This window comes from Entelurus aequoreus, linkage group LG05 (assembly GCF_033978785.1).
Source record: "Entelurus aequoreus isolate RoL-2023_Sb linkage group LG05, RoL_Eaeq_v1.1, whole genome shotgun sequence".
In the NCBI taxonomy this organism is placed as follows: domain Eukaryota; kingdom Metazoa; phylum Chordata; class Actinopteri; order Syngnathiformes; family Syngnathidae; genus Entelurus; species Entelurus aequoreus.
The window spans coordinates 55,152,126-55,178,391 of record NC_084735.1 but is presented as its reverse complement, the minus strand read 5'-3'; the positions used below and the strand labels follow the sequence as shown (position 1 = coordinate 55,178,391).

The window sequence follows — 26,266 nt, the reverse complement described above, 5'->3', positions numbered from 1 at the left end:
GGCTGCATTGGAAATGAGGACAGACACTCAGAGGTAGGAGGAGGCCGACTTGGCCTGTGTCGCATCTGCTGCGGCTTTTGTGTAAAGAAAGGACAGAGTAAAATGATGCTTGTCTTTGTGGTTGTCGTATCTGAGGTCTGTAATTATTCAGTCTAGGGCTGCAACTAACGATTATTTTGATAGTCAATTAGGCAACAATTATCTTAACGATTAGTCGACTAATCGGATAATAAAGCGCACACATATTTAATGGCTTTAATTTTTCCATCAACTTCTAAATGCAGCTCAAGTTTTTTTGGCATCTGCTTATGGACAACAAATATGACTAATTCATTCATAAATTTTTATTTATACTGCAACTGTGCTGCTCATTCAGCTAATACAAAAAATAAAATGACTATTAAAATATTGCCCAGTTAAAAGAATGGAAAGACAAAGTGCTAAAAAGAAAACAATTAACATTGTTAATGTATTTATAAAAAACAGTTAAAATAGCAGTAATGAAAACAAACAACAAAACAAAATATAACTTCCTCAAAAAGAAAAGATTTGTTTGATGTTTAAAAAGCTGCACACTGGTATATTGACTATTGATTAACTCTTGGCAGTTTTAACACTCTAATAGACTCAATGTGTAGAATTATATCTTTGATTAATTCTTACAATGTTGGCAATTTATAGAGGTGTGTGCGTGTGCGCGTGTGTGCGTTTTAAGTGTTGTTGTTTTTTACGACATTAGAAATTGACACTGCTTTAAAACGTATTTGAATTGATGTAGACAAAGTTTAGCTCGCTTACTTTGGCTAAAAAGAGAGTTGAAGTTATTTTTCACACAACTCTGTCTCAGTCTTGTTAGCTGGCTGGCAAGGCTGGCAAGGTTGAGACCGCATCCTACTCCCAAATGTCCGACATTATGTCTCCGCTTTAAATGCTTGCGTATCACAGATGTGCTGCCATAAAAACAAGGTCCGCTTTGCAAAATGAGCAAGTTATTCATATTTTTGACAAGAATAAGAGGAAATATCCTCACACTTAATATGTTATCACTGCCGATGTTTTAGCAAGTGACCCACTTCCGCCTGGAAAAATACGAGTCATGACGTCCCGATCGTTGTCGACAAATATAATTGTCGGCAACAAATTTTACTGTCGACATTTGTCGACTAATTGTTGCAGTCCTAATTCAGTCACAGGCAAAGTCTGGTGACGGGCTTTGGACAAAACATAAATGCGACTTTTATTGCCTCCAGTTACACAATGTAAATGTTCCTGTTTAAAGTCCAGTGACTGGTGGGTCACAGTAGAAAAATCCTGTGTTTTTAATGTGAAGGTGATTTTTTAAGTTATCCAAGTGTATATATAGTCTTTGAGTTTGCAATAAAGCTGCTGTCAAAGACGAGGACTAAAAGTTTGCTTGTACGTACAAACTCTTCTACCAGTAAGATGTTGAATGCGTCTTTTGTTGACGCTTGAAAAATGTTTAGGTGGAAGTAGAATATATATCTTCTATAGTAGGGTTACGCGATCTAGACAATATGCGATATGATAATGCTATCAATTTGGCAGAAGATGAGGCTTTTAATACCATAGTCATATAGTGATAATGCATGTTGATGACACACACTGTGCCCCATTAATTTGATTGGGCACAAACTCAACCTTATCACAATGTAGCATCCTCGTCAGTGAAAAGTAAGTTTCTTACAAGTACCATTATCACTAGAGGACAAAGAATAGCTAAATATTCTACATTCTAGGAGAAGACAAAAAGCCATACTAACCGCTAAGCTAAAGCGCTTGAATGTAAACAGGGGTGGACAGATTGTTACTACACTTGGTATTGTTACTGTTGATACTACAGTGATTTGATGGATATTTTTTATTATCAAAAAAATATGTTTTTAGTTGTTTTTGTTATTGTTTACAAACTCAGGAAATATGTCTCTGGACGCAGAAGGACTCTAAGGGAAAAAAAACCAAATGATTTAAATCATAGCCAATAGTTGTTGTTCTTGCTTATGTTTAGTTATTTTGGACTATTGACTTTAATATGCTCAAAATACTGTATGTAATAAAAATGAATAAGGAAATAATTTGAATAATTAGCTGAAATTGTTACACCGTCACCCTGTGTTTTTGTCTTTATAAATTGAAACGTTCAATGATATTGAAAATTTGAAGTATTAGTATGGCCAATAATGCCCCGGTAAAGCTACCTGGTATTGGATCAATGGCCACATTTGCCCAAAACTAATAAAATATCAAACAAGAGATGAATAAGTGCTTATTACATTTTAACAGACATGTAGATAACTGTTACAACAGAAAGTAACCAGATATTAACAGTAAATTATGAAGTAGATTAATAATATTTTAGAGAAAATAATACAACTGGAAATGACACAATATAAAACAACTACAGGCAGATTTTGTTTAAGCTGTCAGAAAATGTCAGAAATTAGAAGAACGTGATTACATTTATTGGGTGATCCGAATCTCTTATACTACATTACTCTTATGTTTATGTTACAGTTAGGGTTGGGTATCGAGTATCGAGTATCGATTGGAACCGGGACTAACTTTCCGATTCTCCCGGAATCGTTCAAAAGTTTAAATTTCGATTCCTATTTTCGATACCCAGTCAGCCGACCGGAAAAAATATGTCCGCCGAACCGGAAGAAGAAGCCGCTGAACACCAACGAAGAAGCGCCCACCGCCGGAAGTGTTAGCATGGCCGAGTGAGTCAGTCAAGCTCAAGCATGGATAGCGGGCGTCGGCGGTCGAAAGTGTGGCTTTACTTTATAAAAAAAAATTAAATAACCGCAAAATAACAGACCTCCATGTCCATCAAGAAACGAGTGGAGAGAGAGCTGCAGATGTACCAGGACGTTCCACCGATACTTATGTCTGACGACCTTGCTACATGGTGGTGGTCCGGTGGAACCAACAAAAGACTTATCCTTTGCTGTCATATCTCGCTTTCTCATATTTATGCGTTCAAGCTTCTTCCACACCCAGCGAACGTGTATTTTCCACAGCAGGAGACACTATCTGTCCAGAACGCTCACGCATCCTGCCTGAGAAGGCAGATATGGTCATTTTCCTAAACAAGAACTGTCTCTGATTTTATACTGTACCTGCTGCTAATCTGGACTGGGTTTTGCAAGTTGTTTCTTATTGTTTATTTGCTTTTCTGCACCAGGTTAGCCCATCAGTGGGAGCACGGTAACATTTTTAAGTACCTGCAGCATCATACACTGTGTGTAAATGTGTTTTCATGAGGTTTTCAAAAATAAAGCTCTCTTGAGGAAAGTGTACCCCTGGGAAAATGTATTCATAATTTATAATATTTATATTCAAGTTCATAGATTTGATATTTATATTCTAGTTAAACAGCCCTGTGAGGAATTTATAGTAAAGTTCATAAAAAGTTAATAGAATTAAAATTGATGGAGAATGTCAGACTATTTCATTCAGAAAGACTGTAGGTTAGCTAGCTCATTTAAAATATCCTAAACTTTTTTTTGACCCTGCCTCTTAAAAGAATCGGAACCGAGAATCGTCAGGAATCGGAACCGAAACAAAGAATCGGAATCGGAATCGTTCAAATTCAAACGATACCCAACCCTAGTTACAGTACAAGGGAGTGCGTGTGTGCTGGTATAGGTTAGCAAACTTGCCTCCACCCATAGAGACAGCAATAGTGACTACGTTCACACTGCAGGTCAATTCTGGTTTTTTTTTGCCCCATATGTGACTGATTTTATTTTTTCATATCAGTGTGAACATCAGTACAATTGTGAATTGTATTTTTTATTTTTATTTCAAATCAGACACAGGCCTTTTTGTATGTGGATATAAATCCGGTATGTAATCTACGCAACTGCAGTTTGAACGATTTGGTCGCGCTCATCCAACTTTTTATTGGTAATGTTTTGGGTGTTAGAAAAGATCGGATTCAACAAAAAATCAGAATTAGGCACCATACTCTACAGCAGACCTGGGCATTCTGCGGCCCGCGGGCCGCATCCGGCCCTTTGTGCGTCCCTGTCCGGCCCGCGTGAGGCCAATTATAAATTACAAAATAAATTTGAAAAAGTATCTATGTCGAGTGTGCAATACAACGGTGCTGCTTTTGTTTTGAAAATCGTTATTTGTATTACTTCCGTGTGGACGTATGCGTGATTGTGAGTGAATGTGAACAACTGCAATTACAAAATAAAGTTGAAAAAACATCTATGTCCTGCGCGCAATACAACTGTGCTGCTTTTATTTTGAAAAGTATTATTTATGGGCGTGTGTCCGTGTGTAACCTGCGAGTGAAGGTGCACATGCAGCGACAAGTGATGCACGGTTTACACCCGAGACGCTAAAAAGAGAAAAGTTGATGAGGAATGCCGTGTTTTCAACAACACATGAACTGCAAAGCCACGTCCCCTCACCTAAGGTGCGTGCCTGCGCAATTGCGCACTGCTCAAGCGTCTGCTGCGCGCAGCAAATATATGCCGCGCACCAAATCAAATCCCATCTGAATTCTAAACAAAATAAACATATTTATTCTATGTAATTTTGCAATGCAACTTTGAGTGACAGTGACAACAAGCGGCCCTAACGGTGTTCGTCAACACCGTTCAATTGAACACCGTTCAATTATTGTAACGTCTATCGAGATGCTTCGAGGACAGGAATTATATCGATCACTTTATTGAACAAAACTGTTTATATTCGGACATAACCACACCAAAAACATGAGTAAAACAATTCTATCTCGAAAAACTAGTCATTTTCTGCCGTACAAACCAGGCCAAAACCAACTTGTCATCTGTCACCAACACGCATAGCACTAAACCACTGGTGCGTTTAAGGCCACACAAAAAGTCGGACAACTCAAACACCACACAAAGTTACACTATGACTCTTCAGTCATACGTGTGCTTATTTTACTGTCATTTATTATTAATGTTAATTTATATATATTAGTCGTGGAATGCTGTTACACACACTATGTTGAAGTATTACTATTATTATTATTATTATTATTATTATTATTATTATTTATCTTACGGTATACATCAAAAATAATATTGAGCAAAATTTAATTGAAATATTGTCGATGTGGCCCTCCAGCAGTGCTCGGGTAGCTCATGCGGCCCCCGGTAAAAATTAATTGCCCACCCCTGCTCTACAGTGTTAACTAAGTTAAAGTACCAATGATTGTCACACATGCACTAGCTGTGGTGAAGTTTGTCCTCTGCATTTGACCCATCCCCTTGTTCACCCCCTGGGAGGTGAGGGGAGCAGTGGGCAGCAGCGGTGGCCACGCCCGGGAATATTTTTTGGTGATTTAACCCCCAAATCTAAGCAGTGCCAAGCAGGGAGGTAAAGGGTTCCATATTTATAGTCTTTGGTATGACTCGGCCGGGGTTTGAACTCACAACCTACCGATCTCAGGGCGGACACTCTAGCCACTAGGCCACTGAGTAGGTAATGTAGCCTAAGCCTAACAGACAAGAAAAACAAACATGCACAGACATGGCTAATTAATTTATCCTTTGATTAATTACCTTTTTTATTAGATAGATAGATAGTACTTTATTGATTCTTTCAGGAGAGTTCCCTCAGGAAAATTAAAATTTTAGCTGTGGTTTGTTTGTCAGTTATGGGCGGGTTTTAATTAAACTTTTAGGAAATGTCAAATTAAATCACCGTTTGGATTCAGGATTCATCAACCTTTACTATCAGAGGTCTGCACTCTCCGAGTGCTTTTCTATTTGTCAATGTCATTTTTGTGTATGGAGATGTTCGTAATCTATGTATAGTCAGTCGCTTATGCTAGTTGCTTGCACGTACATAGGATTTTCACAGTAAATTAGCATCAAGCTAGCACATTTGTTAAAAGGCATTTTGTTGAGGTTTAACGTCAAGATAAATTGTTTTGTTTTGTGTGAGTTGTAATTGATTTCTGTATCTGCATTTTTACAGTCCTTTAAAGTAAAGGCTCTGATATGGAACTCAACCTCAGTCTTTACTGCGAAAGTTATCCGTCTGCTGAGCTAGCAAGTAGAGACCAAACATTAGTGGGGGCTGTGTAGAAAACCTTTATAATTTTTGTTCAAATAATTGTTGGTTTGTGGATAAAACACATTGTCCCTGAAATGCTCGTTGATTTCGGTCTGTGCTGGCACCACCCTTGTATTTAAAAACCAAATACTCCAATTTATTTTATAAATTATCCGATATTGGAAAAATTTAATTGAGAAATTCCATAATTTGAGCTGCCGCATGTCATGAAAGCATGATTGGCGGTCTTGCAGCTAAACCAGTTAAAAACCACTGGTCTAAGAACACCGTCCATAAACCGAGACTGTTAATAACAGTGTCTCGTTTTAACCAGTTCAGGAGTGAAGGGTAGAAGCTTGGGGGTAAGTGAAAATGCCACTCATTCCTAAAGAGTCCCTGGCTTTGTCAAGGTTAGTAGCTTGTCTTTGTAAGTTGAGGGATTGATGCATTAGGCTGTCTGGTGCTGAATTCAAAGTCCAAGGCTGTCACTGGAAATGGCGCCCAGCCCTTCCCTTGCTTTGCAGGCTATCACAGGGCCCTGTCCTTCCCAACTTCTTAACAGCCTCCTTTTGGGAACCTTGAGCAGCCCAGGCAAGGGGATTGCCTGTGCAGAGAAGGAGGCTTTACATAACGTTTTGCTTTAAACATGAGTGCATGACTTCCCTGACAGCAGTGCAGTCTAGAACAGTACAGTAATGTAAGAAGGACAAGCAGGGGGGGGGAAATATCTCTAACTTAATTATATATTTTCTCTTTTAAAAGCTTTCGTTTCAAATTAAATTTTCCAGAGCAATTAACCAAAGAGTTTTCAGAATTTATGAATGATTGATATGATACACTGAGCAGAGAGGAAGGAAGGGGGACAATGGGGTCAGCATTGATGCGTATGCAGTATCGGTGCTGAGGTGTGCTGTTTGTTGTCATTAGGGGTGTCTGGATCCAATATTGGATATTGGTCCGATACCTACCAGCAAAAAACAAGTATGAGGTGATATCAGCCTGCATCTAAAATCTACAGTAAAAACTCCAATACCAACAGTCCTGCAGCTTGTTTACCTGTGGAAAAAACTGGACAGCCATTTAACATCTAAATGTCCTCCAATAAGCACACAAGGTTGGTCTTTTCTTGTGTTTTAGTCAGGTCATTTGCTAAAGGTAAACATGGTAGGCTATTGGATACTAAGAGCTAGCAGCTACACAACAGCTAAGCACACAATGGCATACAAGCTCGAAATGTAACAAGTGTCCTTTTATTGAACAACATTTAAAATGGCACATTTGCCAATATAAACAAGTATTAAAAAAATATAGTTGCTTATTACTTACACATACAACAAGACCCAAAGCAGAAGAGTATAAAAAAGTATCTTGTAACAAATGTGTTTTTATCATTTAACTTAATGCGTCCTGAGCTTAGTTTAATTCATTACTGTGGCCACTAGGTGTAGTCAAAAAAATATCATCCATTCATCCATTTTCTACCGCTTGTCCCTCTTGGGGTCCCTCTGCTTCAATTTAGAGACCAAACAAGTCTGCTATAGGTTTAGTATTTTTCATATCTACCAGTGTTCTGAGCAGTTTCACTTGATGAAACCTTTTCTAACATTTCACACCACAAAATAATAAAAGTATGTACCATAATGTGTCCTTATGCTTAATGTTTGATGGCCAAACTGTATACATAACACTTTTAAGTAAATAAAAAAAAAAATTAAGAAAATCACAACTACACATTTTCATATGCTTATCATACTCATCATTTTTATTGAATGTGTAGGGGATGTAACACTATGAAAATGTCATATCACGGTTATTGTGATATTGTGAATGTGCTCAAAACGTAGGCTACTTATACACATGTCATTTTTTTAACCAAGCTTTATTTTAAAAAAAACATCTCTATATATATTTATATTCATTACTCTACAGTAAGAGAGCAAAGACTGTAGGTTCAATGTGCACAATTGAATAGTTAAGTTGCTCAGACAGCAGTGTGTTTATACAAGTTTGGATTTGGAGGCGGGGCCTTGGCAACGGGCCAACCAGCTCTTTGCGGCGTCTACATATCTAATCACAATGGGCACAAAAGGGGAGCTTCAAACTCCTTGTGCAAGTCTGGATGCTTGTCAATTAAATGTTTACCAAAGTTTGAAGTACCGGTATTGCCGAGAGTGGCGCTTCCATGTTCAAAGCTTCATCTTTATTGCTAGTTTTGAAGCCAAAATACCTCCATATTGTCGTTTGCGCACCCTCTTTATTAACCAGTAGAGTTGCAGTTTTTCTGCCTTTCTTCCTCGTCTGTCTCTATACTGTTTCAGTTTGTATGTGCATGTGTGTCGACTCGGCTCATCTTACCAGCAACGTCATGGCAGCATGTCACCTTGCACATTAAAAAGAAGTATCTGTATTTTTCAAAAGCAGTAAAGTACCTTTTCTAATTTATTAGCACTTTGGTACTGTACAACCCTACTCACTGGTAGCCCAGAGGATCCTCTAAGTGTCATTGCATGGCCACAATGGAAATACTTTGTCACATCCAGGTTAATTATTTTAAGTTACGCTTTGAGTGTATACACCACGGGTGTGTGTTGTTTCGTCAAAAGTTGGTCAACTATGACCATTAGCTGTGTTATTAGCATTCCGTGTTGTTAGCATTGCGTGTCCCCCGTTGTCATTCCACATTGCTCGTGTCAAAGACTCACCAATGTCATGTGAAGCTGATGACGTCAAAGATGAAGAACATCAACAGAGTTCCACTTAGCTGTTGATAGCTGATAGCAGTCTTGTTAGCATAAAGTGGCGCGCCACTTCTGGTAAGTCATCTTTTGTTATCACTCAAGCCAAAGTCTCTCCAAGGTGGAGATGTGTTATTGATGAGGCAGGGGTCAAAAAGTTGTTCTGCCAAAAATGTATCAACTTAATTGTTGCGGTAAATATAGCGCCAATATTACCTACCGTGTTGTTAGCATAGTTTACCCTTAACCCCCTGGTGACTATCTTTATTGATCGCCACAGTAGAATAGAAAATAAGACAAATACTGCATTGGAATGCATAAAAGACCTAAACACTTAATTTAGGCCAAAAGTACATGTAGAATATGCTTGAAAGTTTTTTCTTATTCTAAATGTGCATCATGCCTGTAAAGTTCTGCTCATTTGTCATGGTCGTATCATTGACTCACTTGTGTATTTCCATCCTGGAGAGGCCAATTACTATGTTTGTAAGTAATCCCAATTTTCCGTCTCTTACTGTGTGGCTTTACAATTTTCTCCCTTTGTAAACCCCCAGTCCGTCCATTATCGAGGTGATGGTATTCAGTATGTCCATTCCAGGGCAGAGTAAAACGACCGAAAAGCAAGTTGAGAAGTACAGCTTTCTTCTAAACTGTGTTAGGAAAGAGGACGAGATGGACGAGCACAGGGCCAATGACTCGAGGCAGCCGTGTGACCCATTACTTCGGCAAAATGGACCGGTGACCAGAAGACTGCTGGCTCATACTCTGCTCACCCTCTGCCCTTGAGCAAAGGCAATTAACCTGGATCCATCACGTAAACATCCAGCTGTGGAACCACAAAGAGTTACGCACGAGTGGCCACTGTGTAAGTGACTTTGAATGAAAGTGTCCACTAAGCAGGAACATTGAAACGGCTAATCAAATTATTATGAGGTAAGACTGTTGAACATGTGAAGAGTACACACACGCGCGCACACACAAACTTATTTTGGCATTAGTGCTATCTAAGTAGGCTTTTTAAGTCACTCTCCAGAAAGTGATCCAGTCATGTGACACCCTTCACCCCTATCCCTTTCTTTTCAACGTTGTCGGTCAAAAAGTACGAGGGGGTGGAGATGGTTGTATCTGACAAGCTTGGCGCTGTAAGCGCTGTCATTCAATTGTGTAATCAGTCCCATGGTCAACAGGGTAGAGGTCATGACAGACTTCCTGACAATCCTTTTAATAAATTACTGGATGTCAGACACCAAATGTTCATGCCGATTTAACTAAAACTGTACACTTTTTAGTAATCTGCCTCGTCAATCACTGTCAGGAAAACAGTCTCTCCAGGATTCTGCTGACTTCGTTTGTGATCGTGACAAGAGTGTTCCGATACAACTTTTTTGATTTCAATACAAAACTGACAGGGTAGCATGATGGAACAGGGGTTAGCGGGTGTGCCTCACAAAGGGAAGACTTGGGGTCTTTCTGTGTGGAGTTTACATGTTCTCCCATGACTGCATGGGTTCCCTACGGGTACTTCGGCTTCCTCGGAATAGATTGATTGGCAACACTAAATTGGCCTTCGTGTGTGATTGTTGTCTGTCTATCTGTGTCGGCCCTGCAATGAGGTGGCGATTTGTCCAAGGTGTACCCCACCTTCCGCCCGAATGCAGCTGGGATAGGCCGCGACCCTGAAAGGACAAGCTGTAGAAAATGGATTGATAGACAATAGAGATATTGAAGCACTAGGTATTGGTCGACATTGATATTGATCTGATACCTGCTTTTTCTTGGTAGCATGGAATGTAGAATCACTCAATACAGAACAATGAGTCTGAAAAACACTTACCTGCAATGGACGTATGCTGTCTTTAAGTGGAAATGGGGTGTTTTTGGTGGAAATGGGGTGTTTGGCTAAGTCTATAGTGGCCACAATAATTTATTAAGCTATAAGCTCAAGACACAATTATTTTAGTGATGCTGAGATGTTTGTTACTGGATACTTTCTAAAACGGTTCTGCCTTGAAGACTTTGTATGTGTAAGTAATAGGGACGTAATGGGATAAAAATCTCACGGTACGATTTTATCACATTGTTAGGGCGACAGTACAACATTACTGTGGTATAATGTCCAAATAAGACTTTAGTGTGTAAAATGAAGTGCCAGGAATGTTTAGGATAAACACACTTAGTGTAATTGAACACAAACATAATTCTCGAGTGTCCCAATCATACTAAAAACAAATATTAAAACTTAACTGTTGAGTGTCTTTAAAGTAACAATGTAAACATCCAGTGTAAAACAATAATGTTCACTTTTGTGTCTTTCAACTTTTACTTTCTGAGAAGCAGTGTCCTCCAAAGTACCGTATTTTCCGCACTATAAGGCGCACCTAAAAACCTCCAATTTTGTCAAAAGCTGACAGTGCGCCTTATAATCCGGTTCGCCTTATATATGGACCAATATTGAGCCTCCAACAGGTAAAAGTTTCAATCAATCAATCAATTGCAAGTACGGCAAGCAGCCGCCGACTTCATTTTCCCTCGTCTTAATTTTCCCCCGTAGAAGAACAAGAAGCACGCGGTGCATGCTGGGATATATGACTGCGCGAGGCATGCCGTTTCATTTCCATTTGTTTGTTTATGTAAAGACCCCAAAATGGCTCCTATTAAGAGACACGCTTACGACGCAGAGTTTAAATTTAAGACGATCAGTCACGCAGTAGAACATGGGAATAGAGCAGCAGCGACACTGACTCGATTGATTAACTATGTTGGATGCCGTATTCGCCCAACTGTTTAATTCGGACACTGAAGAAAAATAATTTGAGGGATTCGTGGATGAGGAATAACTTCATAAAGTGAGCTTTACATGTTTATTTTGTGTGTTGTGTTGTGTGACATTAACGTTTGAGCAACGTTGAGTTATTGATATATTGTTATTGCTCTGCACTATTTCGAGTGTTACTATACTGTGATTGCACTAACGTTTGATTTACCGTAACAGTATCACTGTTTTTTACGTGTTTATTGAATCAGGGAAAAGTTTCCCTCCACTATGTGATATAAATGTTGCACTACAAGTTATACCTTGCTGTTGTTAAAAGATAAACAAAACACCACTTCACTGACTTTACCTCGGGGAAAATAATAAAACAGCTGTTTATTCATTTTGGGAGTGAACAGAGTTGTCAGAACGCTGGTTTGTAATCTATTAATAAAGTTTGACTGACCTATCTGATTGTTTTGTTGACATTCCCTTTAGCGCAGCTCGTTCTAATGGATGCATAACGTAACCCCAGCCTCTACTGTAGCGTCTATTCTATGCGCCTTATAATGCGGTGCTCCTTATACACTACCGTTCAAAAGTTTGGGGTCACCCAAACAATTTTGTGGAATAGCCTTCATTTCTAAGAACAAGAATAGACTGTCGAGTTTCAGATGAAAGTTCTCTTTTTCTGGCCATTTTGAGCGTTTAATTGACCCCACAAATGTGATGCTCCAGAAACTCAATCTGCTCAAAGGAAGGTCAGTTTTGTAGCTTCTGTAACGAGCTAAACTGTTTTCAGATGTGTGAACATGATTGCACAAGGGTTTTCTAATCATCAATTAGCCTTCTGAGCCAATGAGCAAACACATTGTACCATTAGAACACTGGATTGATAGTTGCTGGAAATGGGCCTCTATACACCTATGTAGATATTGCACCAAAAACCAGACATTTGCAGCTAGAATAGTCATTTACCACATTAGCAATGTATAGAGTGTATTTCTTTAAAGTTAAGACTAGTTTAAAGTTATCTTCATTGAAAAGTACAGTGCTTTTGCTTCAAAAATAAGGACATTTCAATGTGACCCCAAACTTTTGAACGGTAGTGTATATGAACAAAGTTTTAAAATATGCCATTCATTGAAGGTGCGCCTTATAATCCGGTGAGCCTTATAGTGCGGAAAATACGGTACACATGTTTATATTTTAGTTTGGAAAATGCTATTTCTCAGATAATGTAAATACCTCACAAACTGATGTTTGGCTACGCTGGCTTCGAATATTTTTTCTGAGTGACAGTTTATAATGTGGCGACTTGTCCAGGGTGTACCCTACCTGCATGCCTTCTGCCAGAGTGCAGCTGGGTAGGCTTCAGCACCCCCGTGACATCAAGAGAGACAAGAGGTGGGAAATGGTTAGATGGATTGAGGATTTATCAAGTAGCTTTTCAGTTTACTCCTATTTCCCGCGGTGTACATTTTTGGGGGCATAAATTTAGATTTTAAAGGACTGTTATCCATCCATCCATTTTCTACCGCTTGTCCCTATTCATCCGATATTAATGTGCTAAAACCTCCTTTTTGTTTCGAAGCTACATACAATAATAACTGATCTTTGTTCATGCACATTATATATATTAAGTATTTGGATGTATTCATTCAAAAGAGTTACATATATGATAATGAAGTACGTTTACTGTACTGTTTACGTGTTGAAGCTAAAAACAACCCAAACGTCATCTTAGTGATTCAAAATAATATTTTGATATTGACGCATGTCTTTTGTACATCTCCTAAGGGTATTCTAGTAATATATGCACAGATGAGATGTGTCAATATCAAAATATTAATTTGCATCACTTTTTGGCAACCAAGACTACATTGATTTAATGAATACATCCAAACACTTTATTAGTATTTATCATGTGCTTGAACAAATAACAGCTAATATTGAATGTAGCTTCTAAAGAAGAAAGAGGTTTTACTACATCATACTTGCCAACCCTCCCGTTTTTAGCGGGAGAATCCCGATATTCAGCGCCTCTCCCGACAACCTCCCGACAGAGATTTTCTCCCGACAAACTCCCGATAAAGGCCTAAATAATTTTAAACTTATATCCTTATGATAACCACACATAAACAATTCTACAGTAATGAGAAAAACGTTTGAATCCTTTTAAATGTTTACTTGCATTATAATTATACATTTTGATTACATTATATTATAGTAACTGTATAGTTTATCAATTATTTCTTAAGTTTAAAAGCATGATGTTGGCAAAAGCTCTGAGCCTTCCTGCGTAAAGCCAAATATATAAGTACATTATTGCATATTCTAATGTGTGGCACCTTGAGACAAGAAAAGGTTGACAGTCTAAAAGTAAAATGTTCACTTGTTATTTTTGCAGTTTTATGCATTTATATGCACAACATATAAAAATCGCAATCTCAATTTTGGAAAGAAATTTCGCAATTTTTTTTTTTTCCTCAAAATAGTGCAGCCTTAGTTTTGAGTGTTCATTGTAACCGCAATCCCACAAAGCGCAAGATTTCAACGAGTCCAGTAGCGATTGAGATGCAACAGCTTAGTATGTCAACGTTGCACATGCGAGTTAGTGCTCTCAGATCACGGCGCGGCTGAAAAGTTTGTCTGTGTAATGTTGCTAATACTTGGGTAATATTCAGGTCACAAGGTGGTTTTTGGATGAATTTTTAGAGTGATTTAGCGGCAGAATGGATTACTCCCATTAGCTGCATTGCTAGCCACCTAGAAAGAGACGATTATTACAAATTAGAATGTAAAAACACATACGTTCTTGTCTTACATAGTATTGTGAATGATAGGCAAAATTCCCCTCAAAAAGTGAAGGTCCTCTTTAGGCGCTGCCTGAAGACAAATTCAATTGTTAAACACAACAATTGGCCAAAATGTGCGGGAACGTTGTAAGGGTCAGACAACGTTGTGACATATGTTGCTGGAATTTGTTGAATGTACGTGTTTTGGCACGATTGCAGGAACATCCTGAATTCCTGGAGGGTCTGACGACAAAAGTGTGTCATGTCCACAGTAATTCATGCCCTAGCGTGAGCTGGCTTTTTTTCGCTGACTTGTCTTATCCTCGTTGTGTGCTGCAGCTGCCCCAATGTTTAAACCGGACTGGCCTTCTTGTTTACTTGAGGAGCATGCTACTGTCTGATCTTCTGTACTTTTAACACCTGACAAACTTTGGGTTTATCATATGGTTGTCAAAAATAGGATCCATCTAGTTCCGATTTATATGAGTGCCCTTCAGACTGCAGTTATTAATGTTTGTGCAATACCACCACAGAAAAGTATCAGCGAAGTACCGGTAGAACCAGAAGTTGACTTTATTGAAACGTGGGAAATCCGTAAACACATTTGACCTGGGTGCTTGTTGCAGTACAAGCATGAGTTGTGGAAGCATTTGTGTAGTAGACAGTAGCTTCCTTTTTTTTACAGTCAGATTGAGGTTGTGTCTGTGGCATCGTATCGTTCTTCTGAAGATTCCTGTATATTGCCCTCGTCTCGCGTAGTCGTGACGGAAGTTACAAATCTCCCAGATTGGGATGTTTTTGTGTGCATATAACGTATTGTAGAGTTTGTTCGGATGTTAAGAGGATGACGAGGAGGTGGTCGATCAACAATCACTTTATTAAAAAACATTTACATCTGTTTCACGTAGGCCTGGGCGATGTGCCCGAAAATAAAACCGAAAATTTCCGAATTTTGGGATATTTTTCCCCCCTACTTTAAAAAAAACAAACAAAACAAAACATTGAATACAAGACAGAGATAATACAAGTTTTTTTGTTTATTTGATCATAAACTAGTAGATTGAAATGACACTATACACTGCATCTTACTTTTAGCTAAATTCTAATTTGTATTATGTTCTTTTTAGACCAGATATAAATTGCACTTTTTATAGAACAATTTTCAAATAACTGAATTAAGAGATTCCTCTGGGAAGCAATACTTCTTAATAAAGTGTCAAAGTCAAGGCCAGCTGGCCAGATCCGGCCCGCGAATGAATTATCTATGGATGATATTTGATTAGTCTTAGAACCGGCCCGCTGGCCACAGCCGCCTGCTGCTGTTTTGCATGCACCAATACTCCATCAGTGTTGGTGCTAGGAATTTTCAAAATGGGGTCCCAGGGACCCCGTCAAGTCATAGAAATGGGATCCCACAGTAATTTTTGGGGTCCCCACTTTTTCATAACCGTTTTGAAAACAAATTATAAATAATAATAATAATAATAATACCTGGGATTTATATAGCGCTTTTCTAAGTACCCAAAGTCGCTTTACATGTTAAAAACCATCATTCATTCACACCTGGTGGTGGTAAGCTACTTTCGTAGCCACAGCTGCCCTGGGGTAGACTGACGGAAGCGTGGCTGCCAATTTGCGCCTACGGCCCCTCCGACCACCACCTATCATTCATTCAACATTCATTCACCGGTGTGAGCGGCACCGGGGGCTAGGGTGAAGTGTCCTGCCCAAGGACACAACGGCATGGTAAGAGGCGGGGAGCGAACCTGCAACCCTCAGGTTTCTGACACGGGCGCTCTACCCACTACGGCCATGCCACCCCTGAATAATGTATGCATTATCCTGTTATATCTCACATTCTATATTGTGTTTTGGAAAAAGGTTGTCATAAACGTTACTTAATTAATAAAAAAATAATACAAAAGAAAAAAAATTTTATGCATATGTAAATGTATTCAGTGATAAACATTCATTCACTTTGTTCTTTCCTTCATGGATCTATACTTTACCGCTAGCAGGTATTTCTTTCTATATTTTTATTGTAATATTTTCAGAATGTGTTTGTTCTATTTATGGCAAAGTAAGAAAACAATTGGAAGTAGTCTTTATTTATTAGTTCTAATGCCATGATTTTAATAGTCCGGCCCGCGTGTGCACAGAATTTTCCTCCATGCGGCCCCTGAGCTAAAATTAGTTTGACACCCTTAATGGATTAAAATACTTATGTTTACAAAAATGTAGCATTGCACATTGCATGCAAATATGTAATAGTCTACAGCATTGAGATCAATAAAGTGCAAACTTAAAACTTCTGTCTTTAATAAAAAAAACTTTCGTAAATAAAAATGTAGTATTATGCATTGTATCCGAATGAATAATCAAGTAAAACATTGAGAGGACTATAGTTTGTTTCAGTAAGTGGATAAAGGCAAGTTTTTTTAAGGGACGGCGTGGCGGGTTGGGAGAGTGGCCGTGCCAGCAACCTGAGGGTCCTGGTTCAATCCCCACCTTCTACTAACCTCGTCACGTCCGTTGTGTCCTTGGGCAAGACACTCCACCCTTGCTCCTGATGGGTCGTGGTTATGCCCTTGCATGGCAGCTCCCGCCATCAGTGTGTGAATGTGTGTGTGAATGGGTAAATGTGGAAATAGTGTCAAAGCGCTTTGAGTACCTTGAAGGTAGAAAAGCGCTATACAAGTATAACCCATTTATCATTAATTTATTCACACATCTTGGCGATATGCAGAGCGACTGCTTTAGTGATCGCTCTGTGCATTGTGCTTCTTGGAGGGACATTAGCTGCTTGCTAGGATATTACATTGCATTGAGGACAAGTCTGTTTGCTTGTTGCTGTCAAATGTACGGGTTACTGCTTGAATGTGTCATCAATATGCATTGTTACGGTATAACGATCCCTGTTGTCGGCCAAATGTATATAATTTACATTGTACAGTATATATAGTCTATACCGCGCAACCCTATAGCCAAGTATCGAGCTTAGACAAAAGTGCAAAGGGGATTGCACACATCAAATGCTGTCAGCGCTATACCTGTATATGGTATTCTGGTTGTTAGAAAGAATAGCAATGTATAGAGAGCCGAAAACAAATCTATGACTTCTGAATTTTTGATTTTGTAAAGCGTTTCACCCCTAATACAAAACTCCCTTGACAAGCTTAAAACTTGTGACATTTCTATGTTCCTTATCAGCCTCAGTTTAGCCCAGCATTGTGTAACAGCGCTGAATCCAGAGTGAGAGAGTGTACTAGTGTCGCTCAGTGTGTTATAAAAGGACCACAATACAGGAAAGCTTGTATTATGTGTGTGCGATCTCACACACACACACACACACACACACGTACAGGCACCGGGGAGCAGCCATGTTTTTATAACCATGTGTACACGTCCAGTGCTGGCATAGCAGCCAGACGAATGTGGTTTATCCAGAGCCTCTTTCTTTCTAAGCCACCCTCTCTCTCATTCAGCATTGACCTTGGTATTATAAGGAAGCAGGGCTTGACCTACATCCACCCCCTTCACTGGAACTAGACCCTTAACCAGACTCTCCTGGCTAAAGAGACTTGGTGTTTCTTTTTGTTATGTCTTCAGCCATTGTTTTTTCTATATGGCCTTTTGTTGCTGAGTCGGTTAGCATCTTTAGCAACAGAGGAAAGTAGAACAGCAGGCCTCATCACTCTTCTCCGAGGCACTAGTGTGTGTGTGTGTGTGTGTGCGTGTGTGTATGTGTGTACCAGGTCACCATGAGCACAGCACGCAGGGCTTACCACGGGGCTGGTGAGATTTTAGCAGCAGGTCAACCTTCCTCTGGTTTTCAGAAGTAGTGTCACACTGTTGCTGATGCAAACGAGCACAAACAAACACATGTAGACACTAGCATCTGGTGGGTCAATGGTGTTTAAACAGACATTGCAGTAATTACACACGGCAAGATGATTTTATACACTTAAATTTTATATGATGTTTTTGCGTGTGTTTTTGTTCCATAGTAGAATTTATATTTCTTTCAAAGCACATCCGAATCAACGTATTTTCCGGACTATATAAACTGCACCCATTAAATTTTAAAATAAAAAAACATGTTCCATATATTAGCCGCACCGGACTATAAGCTGCGGCTTATACATATACGTTGTGATTTGTAGATGTTTATTGACACAAGCGGTGCTTGTAAAGCGGCAGTAAAACGGCTGACCAAACAAAGCAGAAGTCATGGACCTACTAGCTGCAGAAGCTAGCTCTCCAATCAACTAAACAGACTCAATAAGTCGACGGTAACATTTTGGTGAATTTACAAAACTGTAGAAAATGGATGGAAGGATGAAACAATACAAAAAGAATTCTTTCTTATTTGTATTGAAACAAATAAGAAACAAGTCCACTATATATTAATAGTGGACTTGAAGTGGGTGTGGCATAGATGATTGTTTGGCGCCCAATAAAGGACTTGATGGAGGATTCTTCAAAAGCAAGGCTTCAGTCAGCAGATGTTAAAGAAGCATACATCTACTGAGGCCTGTACCGAACCAAAGTCATACCAAAGACTATACAAATGGGACCCATTACCTCCCTGCTTGACACTCAGCATCAAGGGTTAGAATTGGGGGTTAAATCACCAAAATTTCACCACAGCTGCTGCTCACTGCTCCCCTCACCTCCCAGGGGGTGATCAATGGTGATGGGTCAAATGCAGAGAATAATTTTGCCACACCTCGTGTGTGTGTGTGACAATCATTGGTACTTTAACTTTAACTTTAAAATGTAGGGAAACCCCTCTAAGTTAATACCACCACAATTGCAGCAATCAAACTACATGTTTTCATAAGTTTTATTATCACTGTGGAACTGAAAAAAGAGGCTGAAAATGCAACACATCAAGCAAGAGGGTAGCAGATAAGGAAACATGCCAAAGCTAAGCTGGCTTGAAACAACATAAGAATACGTGCTTATAATAGTTCACTTTGACAGACTTGTAGGTGAAAGCATAGAACATATTTACAGAAATATTATCAAGTAGATTAATAAGAGTCTGGCCAGAGGACAATATGACAACACCGATGCAACTGGAGTGCCCCATTGCTGTGTCCGTCGTATGCTTGGTGATAACAGAGAAGGGTGGATTGATCCATAAATCGAAGCTGTTGATACCAAGTGTAGTACAGTATATGAGGGATACTAGTGATCAGATATTGAATTTTCACTAAATCGTTTTTTAGTTGTTTTTGTTCATGTTTAAAGAATCAGGGAATAAGTCCCTGGACACAGGAGGATAGGAATAATTGCATAGTTTAAAAATGTAGTTGATATTGTTAGAATGCCGCCATGTGTTTTTCTGCTGATTATAACTATGATTACAAATTAAAAAGCAGAATCATGTAGTCATCTTAAATATTTTAAAGTATCAGTACCATGACTAGTTAACTTATCAAAACATAAGGGAATTTCATTGTTCCTTTATCAGATCATATTGTCAATAGCTCTCACCATAAATATATAATAACATTTGCAGTTCACACACATGACAGTATCAGCTGATCTCACCTGGATGATCGTATTGGAAGTGGCAGTGTCAAGCCCTGATCAGAACACCCTTAGATGCCACCGGAAAAAATGAGCCTTTTGAATTGCTCTACAAACTGCAAATTGGAAATAACTTTTCACAGCTGCAAACTGTAATGCATGTGCACTTAAAGGCCTACTGAAATGAATTTTTTTTATTTAAACGGGGATAGCAGATCTATTCTATGTGTCATACTTGATCATTTCGCGATATTGCCATATTTTTGCTGAAAGGATTTAGTATAGAACAACGACGATAAAGATTGCAACTTTTGGTATCTGATAAAAAAAAGGCTTGCACCTACCGGAAGTAGCGTGACGTAGTCAGTTGAACATATACGCAAAGTTCCCTATTGTTTACAATGATGGCCGCATGAAGTGAGAGAGATTCGGACCGAGAAAGCGACAATTTCCCCATTAATTTGAGCGAGGATGAAAGATTTGTGGATGAGTAAAGTGCAAGTGAAGGACTAGTGGGGAGTTGAAGCTATTCAGATAGGGAAGATGCTGTGAGAGCCGGGGGTGACCTGATATTCAGCTGGGAATGACTACAACAGTAAATAAACACAAGACATATATATACTCTATTAGCCACAACACAACCAGGCTTATATTTAATATGCCACAAATTAATCCTGCATAAAAACACCTGCGTGTTTGTTATGCTAGCTCCTAGCTCCTCTGCTAGCTCCTAGCTCCATAGAACACGCCAATACAATACAAACACCTGATCAACACACACAATCACTCAGCCCAAAAGACCGTTTACCTAACCCAAGGTTCATAAAGCTTATATATTTTTAAAAAGTTACGTACGTGACGCGCACATACGGTCAAGTTATCGAATGTTTAGCAGCCAAGGCTGCATACTCACGGTACCTGATATTCAGCTGGGAATGACTACAACAGTAAATAAACACAAGACATATATATATACTCTATTAGCCACAACACAACCAGGCTTATATTTAATATGCCACAAATTAATCCTGCATAATAACACCTGCGTGTTTGTTATGCTAGCTCCTAGCTCCTCTGCTAGCTCCTAGCTCCATAGAACACGCCAATACAATTCAAACACCTGATCAACACACACAATCACTCAGCCCAAAAGACCGTTCACCTAACCCAAGGTTCATAAAGCTTATATATTTTTAAAAAGTTACGTACGTGACGCGCACGTACGGTACGGTACGTGTTATGCTAGCTCCTAGCTCCTCTGCTAGCTCCTAGCTCCATAGAACACGCCAATACAATTCAAACACATGATCAACACACACAATCACTCAGCCCAAAAGACCGTTCACCTAACCCAAGGTTCATAAAGCTTATATATTTTCAAAAAGTTACGTACATACGCAAAAAAAAGCCAAAGCTGCATACTCACAGTAGCACGTCTGCGTCTTTGTCATCCAAATCAAAGTAATCCTGGTAAGAGTCTGTGTTGTCCCAGTTCCCTACAGGCGTCTGTGTATCCAAATCAAAAGTCCTCCTGGTTAGAGTCTCTGTTATCCGAGTTCTTCCATCTTGACTGCATCTTTCGGGAATGTAAACAAAGAAGCGCCGGCTGTGTACTGTTGTGGCTGACTACGTTCGAAAAATACGTCCATTTCGCACCGACAACTTTCTTCTTTGCTTGCTTGGCTTCCTTCTCCATAATGCAATGAACATGATTGAAACAGATTCACGAACACAGATGTCCAGAATACTGTGGAATTATGAAATGAAAACAGAGCTTTTTCGTATCGGCTTCAATGTGGAAGGCATACCCGTGTTCGCCGGGCTACGTCACACGCATACGTCATCCTCAGAGGCGTTTCGAACCGGAAGTTTAGCGGCAAATTTAAAATGTCACTTTATAAGTTAACCCGGCCGTATTGGCATGTGTTATAATGTTAAGATTTCATCATTGATATATAAACTATCAGACTGCGTGGTCGGTAGTAGTGGGTTTCAGTAGGCCTTTAAAAAGGCATCAAGGGTGATTCTTCTTTTTTGTCTTTTAACTTTTTAACTTATTGTTTTTAAATATAAGTATTATATAGTGATGTGATGCTCCTGTGGTAAAATTGCAAATTCAGTGTTAAGTACATTTATAAGAAGAAAGAATTAATAAAAAAAAGAATTAAGTTAATCAGAATCTTTGTTTACTAAAGACGCTTGAGGCTTCAAAGTGTGTTTTATCTGAATGCTCAAAGTAATGGATAGATTACCCGATTACTAAAATAATCGCTTGGTACAAGGCCTAACCTTGTACCAATGTTCGATACTTCCGTGTGTTTTCATGTGTTAATAATTGTAAATTGTTAAATAATTAAATCATATAATTTTTTTATTGAACACTGCACTGATTTTTTTTTTACTTTTCTGAGTCTCATTTTGCAAATATTATATATTAGACTTTGCATGCTAGCCAATTCCAGTAGCAGTAGTTTATAGACTATGGTGTGTTGCCGTAGTCAGAAAGTAGTATTTGCCATTAATTTGAATGTGCCAGTCTTGTCTTCTGAGTCATGAAAAGTGTTCTTACTGTAAGTATTGTACTTGTAACATACCAGCTGTTTGATTTTAACATGCATCTTAGTTTTCATTACCAAATTTAGAAGCGTTTAAATTGCTATATGAAATGACTAATACTAATCAGCAGCATATATATGGAACAGCAAATGTGAATTAGCTTTAAGATAGCTTATTTTGAACAGTGAAGCCTTACTTTTGATTGCTTTTCTATTAGGCATGGAAAATTGCCTAGAGGCAGTCCGGCTGAGTCCACTTCGCGTGCTGCTTGTTTCCTCGCCAAGTGTTTGGGCCGATGTTGTGTCTGCAACTGGACGTGACGTTACATGCAACAAAGGTATCGAAATGTGGTTCGGTTTGATATTGCGTGAATCATTACCTCATTATACCAACGGATTCAGTCTGTGCCTATAAAAGTACCAAATATGGTACCCATCCCTACTAAGGCCTGTACCGAAGTTTAAAAACCTTCGTAAATACAGATTTGTATTTATTTATTAGGATTAGCTTGTTTTCTTCCCACTCCTTTTTTAGAAGGTGTAATCACTTGAGCAAAAATGCGTGCTTGGGAAGTTTTTACCTGTTCCAATTTTAACTTAATGATGGTTTCCGAAGTGTTTTCTAGTCCATACATCAAAACACGTTTCCCAGGGAAATATATGTGAACCTAAAAAAAAACAGTGTCTGTTGTGCTCGGAGAGTGGGGATATTAACTATACTTGTTATTTTTTAACCAAAACCATCTCTCTACTCCAAATGGGTCAAGGACAGTGTTAACATTAGTATGACTTTTCGTCGGTTTAGTCCATACAAAAAAAGTGATTTTAAAGGGATAACCTCCGCTGCAGATACTGTAAGGCATGGGAGTGATGTTGTCAAACATAATAGCTATCGCTATTCTAAAAGTGACGAGAAAAAAATCGCCAAAAGATCCCAGAGCCTGCCTTTGAAACTCCTGTTCTTTTTTTTTTGTGTGCCTCTTTCTCTCACTTGTACTGTCTCTCTCGATCATGCTCTGTAGAACTCCTAGCACGATCTTAGGGAGGGGAGAGCAAAAAAAACGAAGGAAAGTGGGTCAGGGTGACCTATTTTCTTCTCTCCTCACAGTTCACGGAGGCAGAGGGTGGTGGTGGTGGTGGTGGTGGCGGCGGTGTTGTCGTCAGTTAAACAAGGAGCAGGGCCTGATGAGGAGGCAGGGCCTTGTCACTAGACGCAGCCACTCAGAACTGGGTCAGCAGCAGAAGCTACATCTTGTCATAGTAGGACGAAAAACTGCAAATGAACCATATATTATAAGCCCCAAGCTGAGCGTCGACGTCTCCTTGCACACTTGGAAAACAGTACAGTCTCTGAAGGACTGCCTCAGCCTCCTTAGTTCTTCTCTGCCCTTCTTAGTCTCCAGTAATAGTGTTTGATTACTGCAGTCAGACCTGACAAGCTCAAAGCCTCCAGCTATACACCCTTTGAAGCAAAGGTTCTTTTCACTTTTCAATTTCTCTGATACACAAGGTGCCGTTCGCTAAATTTAGCCGCTTTACTTTTAGATTTGCTCGACTTTCGTCGGTTCAAGTTGTTTACTGGTTCAGCTGTGGTTGACTGAAAACCAGTTTTGTGAGCAGGAAATGTGCTTATTCTGCCATGACCTCTTTGCAGATCATTTGTGCCAGAGACAGAGTGATAGATAATTTGCTTACACGAGTTCTCATGAGATAATCATTTGTTTCCCTTGTTGAACAATTTAAGATAAACTGTGCCCTCCAAAGCTAACTTGACATCATTGATATAAACTAAACTGGATTGTGGGTTTAAACCAGGGGTCCCCAAACTACGGCCCGCGGGCCGGATACGGCCCGCCAGCGTCCAAAATCTGTCCCGCAGGAAGTCCAAAGTAAAATATTTTTAATTTTTTTAATTGTATTTTATTTTTATTCTTTATTTTTTTAAATCTAATTTCTAATCCATTTTCTCCAGCTTGTTACTCTCGGTGTCTGCTAGCCGCTCAGGCAAATCATAAAAATAAATGTTCCCATCGATAACGGGACATCATCGCACTCTGACTTTATATATATATATATATATATATATATATATATATATATATATATATATATATACACTGCAAAAAGTCAGTGTTCAAAAACAAGAAAAAAAAAAAGAAAAATTAGGGGTATTTTATTTGAACGAAGCAAAATTATCTGCCAATAGAACAAGGAAATTTGGCTTGTAAAGACTTTCCAAAACAAGTAAAATTAGCCAACCTCAATGGACCCAAAAATACCTTAAAATAAGTATATTCTCGCTAATAACAACTTTACTACTGTTTGAGTACGTATTTTCAATTGTTTCATTGAAAATAAAACAGCAAAGTCCATTTGACTGTCATCTGTTTTAATATGAGACACAATTGTGTCAGTCATTATTTGTTTTTCATGCTTGAAATAAGAAATTATTACTTTAAAAAAGTAGTTTTATACTTGTGAGTGTTGATGACACAGCTTTGCAACAGTTGATATTCTAGTTTCAAGCATGTTTTACTCAAAATAGGTCATAAAATCTCAGCAACAAGCTGTAATATTTTACTGAGATCATTTAGGACCAAAACCCTTAAAACAAGTAAAACACTCTAACATAAAATCTGCTCAGTGAGAAGAATTACACTACTGTTCAAAAGTTTGGGGTCACCCAAACAATTTTGTGGAATAGCCTTCATTTCTAAGAACAAGAATAGACGGTCGAGTTTCAGATGAAAGTTCTCTTTTTCTGGCCATTTTGAGCATTTAATTGACCCCACAAATGTGATGCTCCAGAAACTCAATCTGCTCAAAGGAAGGTCAGTTTTGTAGCTTCTGTAACGAGCTAAACTGTTTTCAGATGTGTGAACATGATTGCACAAGGGTTTTCTAATCATCAATTAGCCTTCTGAGCCAATGAGCAAACACATTGTACCATTAGAACACTGGAGTGATAGTTGCTGGAAATGGGCCTCTATACACCTATGTAGATAATTGCACCAAAAACCAGACATTTGCAGCTAGATAAGTCATTTACCACATTAGCAATGTATAGAGTGTATTTCTTTAAAGTTAAGACTAGTTTAAAGTTATCTTCATTGAAAAGTACAGTGCTTTTCCTTCAAAAATAAGGACATTTCAATGTGACCCCAAACTTTTGAACGGTAGTGTATCTTATCAGAAAGAAAATAAGCAAATATCACCCATATTTGAGATATTTAATCTTACTTAGATCTCAGTTTTTGCAGTGATATACAGATCGGCCCCGGGCCAAATTTTTTTAACCCAATGCGGCCCCCGAGTCAAAAAGTTTGGGGACCCATGGTTTAAACAATGGTCAATTAAAAAAACGCTCACTTTGTAATGACAATACAAGGGTGACCTGATCTGATAGGAATATCCGAAAGGTATTGGATTATATGGGTTTGCATCTGATATACAGTAAGTTCTGATACAGCAGTTAAAATCCAAATGTCTTCCAGAAAGCTCACAAGATTGGCGTTGTCTTGTTTTTTAGTCATGTACAAAAGTTAAACATGTTACTATAGGCTACTAGGAGCTAGCAGCTACACAACAGCTAAGCACACAATAGCACACAAACTATACATACGTAATTATTGTCCTTAGTTGAAAAATATTGCAGTGTAAAACTGCACATTTGTCAATCTAAACAAGTATTAAATAGTTGCATAATAATTACACATACTAAGTCTCCAAGGCCAAATGTATTTATTTATTTATTATTTTTTATTTCTTGTGTGGCCCGGTACCAATCGGCCCGGTGGTTGGGGACCACTGATTTAATTAACATTGTTA

General features: G+C 38.7%; 1 protein-coding gene across 4 annotated transcripts in view; it reads left to right on the top strand.

Moving 5' to 3' along the window:
* nrip1b (nuclear receptor interacting protein 1b) overlaps positions 1 to 26,266 on the top strand; it is a 108,997-nt gene that overhangs the window by 18,233 nt on the left and 64,498 nt on the right. The window contains exon 1 of one of the 4 annotated variants that reach the window (XM_062048403.1): positions 15 to 33. The exons of 2 other annotated variants lie outside the window; for them this stretch is intronic. The gene's annotated coding sequence lies outside the window, so the exon portion shown is untranslated. Of the gene's footprint in view, positions 1 to 14; positions 34 to 22,638; positions 22,777 to 26,266 lie in introns of those variants that run through there. One more of the 4 variants, XM_062048405.1, reaches the window with a different exon arrangement.